Source organism: Zea mays, chromosome 9 (assembly GCF_902167145.1).
Source record: "Zea mays cultivar B73 chromosome 9, Zm-B73-REFERENCE-NAM-5.0, whole genome shotgun sequence".
Taxonomy (NCBI): Eukaryota; Viridiplantae; Streptophyta; class Magnoliopsida; order Poales; family Poaceae; genus Zea; species Zea mays.
This window is the reverse complement of record NC_050104.1, coordinates 1943079-1949811: the sequence shown is the minus strand read 5'-3', so window position 1 is coordinate 1949811 and position 6733 is coordinate 1943079. Positions and strand designations below refer to the sequence as shown.

General features: G+C 40.9%; 2 long non-coding RNA genes across 2 annotated transcripts; both read left to right on the top strand.

Moving 5' to 3' along the window:
- The first annotated feature begins 291 nt into the window (after positions 1–291).
- LOC109942342 (uncharacterized) lies at positions 292–944 on the top strand. The gene is made up of 3 exons (XR_002265102.1): positions 292–306; positions 682–797; positions 880–944. It is a non-coding gene; the product is annotated as an uncharacterized lncRNA (long non-coding RNA).
- Positions 945–2340: 1396 nt separating this feature from the next.
- Positions 2341–2932, top strand: LOC103637778 (uncharacterized). The gene is made up of 4 exons (XR_558360.2): positions 2341–2411; positions 2537–2591; positions 2697–2776; positions 2864–2932. It is a non-coding gene; the product is annotated as an uncharacterized lncRNA (long non-coding RNA).
- The last annotated feature ends 3801 nt before the right edge of the window (positions 2933–6733 follow it).

Sequence of the window (6733 nt, the reverse complement as noted above, 5' to 3'; positions counted from 1 at the left end):
AGGCAAACAGCTACAGTTGTCCACGCAAAGATGACTAACATCCATTCTCCATTGTACAGAGTCGGGCGGCCGGACGGGGATGACTGACACCAGACACACCACTGAAGAAGAGAAAAGGTAAGGGTAGAAGAGTCAGCCAGTGTAAAAATTAAACAGCACGCACGCTTAGTAACATCTTGAATGAAAACTATACCAATCTGGCCAGTAAAGGGTTTGGTTTGGACCTAGGTTGTGGGTTGAAGCGCGGAGATGTGGACGACTCGTGGGCCAATCGCAAGATGATGGCAGTGCAAAAACCAAGTTGCTGTACGTGGATAACTTTGGATAGTTCTTGATTTCCTCCGTCTTTTTCTTCCCTTTCTGTTCACGTTCATGTCATGGTTGATTATGAACAGAACATAAAAATACGTTTGGGAATTATATAAGAAATGGTCATTATAATGGTGTAAAAATTAAACAGCACGCATGTTTGGGAATTATATAAGAAATGGTCATTATAATAAATGAAGTGTTTAAGGATTTGAGATAAAGCAGTTTTTGTTGGTTTATTGTAATTGGTCTTGCATTTATTTATTTTTAATCTTTGAAATCTATATTGTTGCTGAAGTATTGTTTTGTTCAAACTACCAAGTACACAACATAGTAGTTTAAGTTCGTTTTTTGGTTTCTTTATTATATCAGGAAATCGACCAGCCAACATTGATACCTCATATAGCTGAAGCGAAGTCACAGAAATACTCATATGAAGTTCTTTTCAGAAGCTTGCAGAAACTTCTTATTGATACTGCCACTTCAGAGTAAGCTTTGGGTTGCCGTTTTGTCCATATTTTTTATTCATGAAGATAAAGTACCAGTGTGACATATATAAATAAACTGCAGATACCTGTTTACTGATGATTTCTTTGGCGAAGAATCCATATTCCATGATATATTTGCAGGTAATTCATCCTGCTTCCATCAAGTTTGTTTCTCTTTTATTTTTATCTTGTGCAGAGTACACCCATATTTAACTGATTGCATGTTGCCTTTATATTGCTTGCCCAATATTGCTTTCATGCACCCTTTTTTCCAAACATACCAATTGCATTAATGTAACAATCTCATATGTGTGATATGCGTATGAAACTCATGCATACATCCATTGAGTGTGGAGAGAAAACAGAGACTGATTAGTTGCTTCACTTATGAGTTATTTTCGCTACCATATCGCTAAACTGAGTTTCTTCTTTTCATCATAATATAGTTCTCCCATTAAGGGGCATATTAGTTTTCTTCTAAGTTCTGTAGAATTGGTCGTAAAGATTAGCATATTTCCCATTATTATGCTGGCTGAAGACAATTTTTAATTTAAGTTGTGACTGTTTTGGCCCCAAGACCGATTCAAGTTGTTGATGAACATTTCAATACTGTACTCCTGAACTGTTATAATGCAATTGGCATAATGCTTATGATCAGAATAATTCATCAGCACCACTGTCCCCTTAATAGTTAGTACAGATAAATGTCGAAATCACAAGGTGCTCCATCACAATTCTGAAAACTTCTGAAACAGCAGGGCCATATGTAAGTGGAGGTGTTATGTACAGTGCAGTCCATCTGCTATTTGGTAGAACAACCATTGAGCTTCCCAGGCTGAACTTTTAGAATTGAAGATGTTCTTCCTTTTGATAACTTGAGTTTCAGATTTGGTGAGCAAAGAGCTGCATCATACCTTAGAGTTGCTGTAGGGTGTTATGTTTTCTCCAAAAAAAAGCATGCATCTATGGTCAAATCTGATGCCAAACAACAAAAGCATGTTACATGTAGTCTTTCTGAAATGTTTTCTGTCACCCTCCATCATCAGGTGGGCCCAGCGGTGGATGCCATACCAACCGTACCGTACTGACCAAATGTGGGGGCGTTTCCTTTGCGCTTTCTCGCATACATTCAACTAACTGTTCTTGCCTTTCAGCTGGGCAAGTGGAGCACTCGATCCTGAAGGCGCTGCTGCTCACAATAGCTTGACATCAATCAAGAGGTATGGCTGAATCGTCGTCAGGATTTAATTATGACTTTTGTTTCAAAAGTAGGAATAAAGAAAAGAAGGAACACACACGCTACTTTTCATGTGTTCCGAACAGAAAAAGGATGATCAGGCCACTGCTCTGCTCGTTCCGTTCTGATGCTGCCTTTTTGGACTCGAGCTGTTTTTTACCTTCATAGCATTGCACAATGATTGGAGACTGGAGAGAGTGAGAGTGATGCTTTGCTGTTGACTCATCTTCTTACCGAAACCTTCCAGGGGTGTCTGGGCTATGATTGCAGCCTTCCTTGCCTACTGCACGCTTTAGGCACCTTCAACGTCTGTCTGGCACCTGGTACATGGACTGGCTGTCGTTTACCTCGTTGCTCTTACCTTCCTCCTTTTCCAGGTTAGCCAGATGTGGGGTTTCAGTTGGATGGATACTGTTCTGTTGTCGTTTTGGCGATGATTTTATTAGTTTTGGCAACTCAGTCCGAAGGGCATACTGGTTCTTATCTGTTTCTCATTTCCCAGAATCGTGACGATGCTCGCCAGTTCATGAAACTCCTTCACCCTGATCTTGGAGTTGGTAAAATTTCTGCGCCAAATAGTTTCACAAGAAATGTAATATATTTCTTTCTTTTTTTAAAAAAAAGACGGTGGTGATAATAAACCTTTTGTCTTTCCAATGCAGAATTGCCAGAGAGAACTTATGGAGCTGATTGCCGTTTGTATGTTCCAGAAAACCCTAAAAACAAGTTCATAAATATTTATGTATGATTTTTTTGTATGAACCTTCCTACTCTATGAAGACGCACATGCTTTGCTCTATTAAATCTATACTGTATGATCTATGTGTAGGAGACATTGTTTGATGAATTTGTTGTTGCCCATATCCTTGGGTGGTTTGGCAAAGCTGTGATGATACTGTTGGGGACTTGTTCTCAATTGCTATGGGTTAAGAACAAGGCAACACAGAAGATGTTAATTGTTACAGTCCTTCGTCCTTCGAAACATTATTTCCCTTAGGGAAATAATGATTTTCGGACGAAGGTCATGAAGGGGATACCTTCATAGATTCATTATTTAATGACGAAGGATGAAATGTAAGAAATACAAACGACAACATGCACAATTATGCATTATTATTAAGCATAAACAGGAGTATCGTTAAATTACAAGTGTACCTTCAACTAGAAGGAAATGATAGTACAAGCGTGACGCAAAAAGCGAATGCCAAGTCAGCGTGAACAGTACGAGAGTACTGTTCACCTATTTATAAGCGCGGGACACAACCCATACAAAATTACATTCATGCCCTTTACAGTTGATAATAATTCTATAGTAATCTGTTGAGGTCTAAATAGCCTTTTCATCTTTAAGTCGGTTCCACTTTCTGCTGTCGCGCCGAAGCTTTCCTGCTTACACCTTCGGCGCTGTACCGACCTTCGTATTATTCTGGTCTGCTGTGATGCCGACCTGAGTCCGAAGATACCTGTTCACACATTATACTCCAGAAATACTGTTAAATCCTGTTTTTGAGGACCTTCGGATGCCGAAGGTCCCCAACAGATACAAAATCAACTTCTACTTTGGGTCTTGTCGATCGGCTTTGAGCTACTGAAACTCTGAAAGGAAGCAGTAGTAGAGGGAGGCTACAGCACCAGGCACCGACCTTTTTTTTCCTCTAAAGGATCTTTCCGTGCTCGCTGAATCCTATTCTGTTCTTTTAGCTTCATTCGTCTCCATGGACAGCACGACGACAAGTCTGCTCTTCACGCATTCTGACGAGGACGACAATGGGGTGTTGATCTGGCGATCTGCCACCTACTATTGATCTAATATTAAGTTTATAATTTTTAGGGGTTTCTTGGCTCCATAATGCTTGGTTTGATTTGATCAGCCATATGCCTATGTATTGGTTTTGTCATTCATTCAATAGCATGTACTTTTGTCATTCATCCAATAACAAAAGTACAATGACCATAGATAACTGAAAATTAGTGTTTTTTATATCAATGTATTTTATTATATTGGTTCCGTTGCAACGCACGGGCATGTATCTAGTTATCATTTAAAACCCAAAGTTTGGTACCTGACAGAGGTACTCTTTTCAGATGTCGAACCCATCACGGCCATGATGGATTCACCATCATAAGTCTTTTCTTTGTAAAAATCACCATCTAGTGTGAAGGATCACCTTTTGTTTTCAAACAAAACATTTTGTTTTCTAAAGCAGGGCTAAACATTAGAAAACTTGTTTGATAAAAATCAGGTAACAAGGAATGGTAACCAATTTTCCAAGGAAGGGAATGCATCAATTGTTTAGCACACGATTCCTATCACCTAATGCATCAAACCAGGTGATAAAGTTTTTAAAACAACAAGGAAAGGGCTAAATGTACCGGGGCTTGCCTAGGATAACACTACATTAGTGTTGTTAAATGATGACCACTAGGTGAGCATCTCCCATCCTGGTACTTGATCAGATCATCCACTCCTCTGATTTATTCATCAGCGTCACTTTGAGATTAATCCAATGCTTTTCATCCACATCGTGTGATCAATTAACGTACCTAAATGATATGTGTAATGCACATGAATGAGTGCAAGTATAAATAGCACAAGATAGATAAACTACTCGAAGAATATTAAACACTTATAGCAAGACATCGCAACTCTAATACGAAAACACTAGGTGTCGATATCACATTAAGAACTATAGCTATGTCATTCTAATTTAACCGGATCCAATTCTAACAGCAAGCAATAACGAACCATTCATAAGCACGCTATCTCTGGATTAGAGCATAGCATCTAAAACTCAGACATACTATTATAAAACACCCAATACTTAAAATAACGAATTGTAGCACTTCATTTAGCTATATAATTAATATACTAAATTATCATGTAAAGGATATCAATTCAATAAAGCACTACACTATTCGATCCATCTATAAAGTATTATAAAAAGGATAACATTTCTGAAAAACTGCAATCTCAACAGATTAAATATCTAAAGCGCTTATGTATCCTATCTACTAAAAAATCATTAGGTTTCAGTTGAAATCAACATATTAATACAATTCTTATTTACACACTCACAATGGCAATTAACACCTATACACGATATCTAGCTGATCACTAGACATAACATAATGATCATAAAACAGGACATCGGCTTTGTCAAACAAACACAATTACTCACAAGCAATACTGACAGCACCTATCAGCTAGACATTGAAAGCACTAGACCTACCTGTCGCATTACTAATTCGACCACACAACATAGATATGTCTACCAATACATTCTTCACATGAATTATACTACAACCTATACTTCACCACACCTCGCGACTACTTCACAATCACGACGGTAACCAAATAGCACACAGTTACGACCTTTGTCTTACATCAATACACCCACGACGCGTCTAAGCTACAAATAAAATAATCATCATGATTAATATCCCTCTAATCCATCTATCAAATCAATTAGCTAGAATAGCGAATCAGAGTATGGTTACCATATTGACTAGCAATCCACCCAAACGACGATGATCCTTGTTCAGGCCTTTCGTCGAGCACTTGGTAGGCGTCGATCTGGAGATTGCTCCACCACACTCTCTTGGGCTCCTTTTTTCCAACGCGAACACAAGTCGGAGATGTCACGTAGGGGCCGGCATCGAGGCGAGGCGACGGAACAACGACAAGCACACAGGAGGGATCTGCAACGTTGTTGTAGACCCAACGGGGAGATGAACAATGATGAACCAGCGAGCTGAAGCACGACGAGTGATGTCTTGACGCGAATGAGCAACGACGACTGGTGGAATCGGAACGGCGGGGTGAGGTGCATGGCCAGCAAGCAAGGATGATCGCATGTGGCACGGAAGCGAAAGCAATCGTCGACAACCGGCTTGGAGACTCGATGCGGCTGAGGAGGGGCTCGGCGCGGCACATCGGCGAGGTGAAAGGGAGCTCAACACCCGGTCTAGGGATGAACTGCTGGATGACTAGGGCACCATGGGGTGAGTAGAGGCGAGCTCTACGAACATGATATCGATGTCTGGAGTGGCAAGTGTCGTTGTCCACTAGGTGGGGCAAAATAGCGAATAGGTGGAGCGAGACGAGGAGCCAGACATCCATGGTCGGCGATGTCGACGGCCGGACAGGGAGGGAGCTCGAGGATGCACGGACTGTGGCCATGGCAAGGCGAGTGTTGGATGAACTCGATGACCAGCGACAAGAGGAGCAAGGACATGCGTCTAGCGGTCGAGCAGGAGTACGGGAACATAGGGATAATGGCCGTCTTGCTGAAGCTCGAGCAGGGTAGACCACTAGTAGAGATCTTATCATCGATGACGTTCGTATTGCGTCACGGAATATGTAGATATCGTCACAAATAAAGATTTGTGACGAATTTGTGACGAGTTCGATTTGGTCATAGGGGTCGCGTCACATTTATTGTGTTGTGACGGACTACCCATTTTCGTCATCGATGTGTATACATTCTGTGATGAAATACGCGTTGTCATGGAAGTGAATTCATTCTATGACGATCAGGTTTGGGCCGAGACTAAGATCGTCAATCGTAGAACGTAGAAGCGTAGATCGCAGAAGGTAGAAGCAGAACAGGCGAACAGCCATGCAGATCTCAGAATGGCGGCTAGGAACACCTGTTAACAGAACGACAGATGGGAACAGGTACTACGCTAACAGAACTTA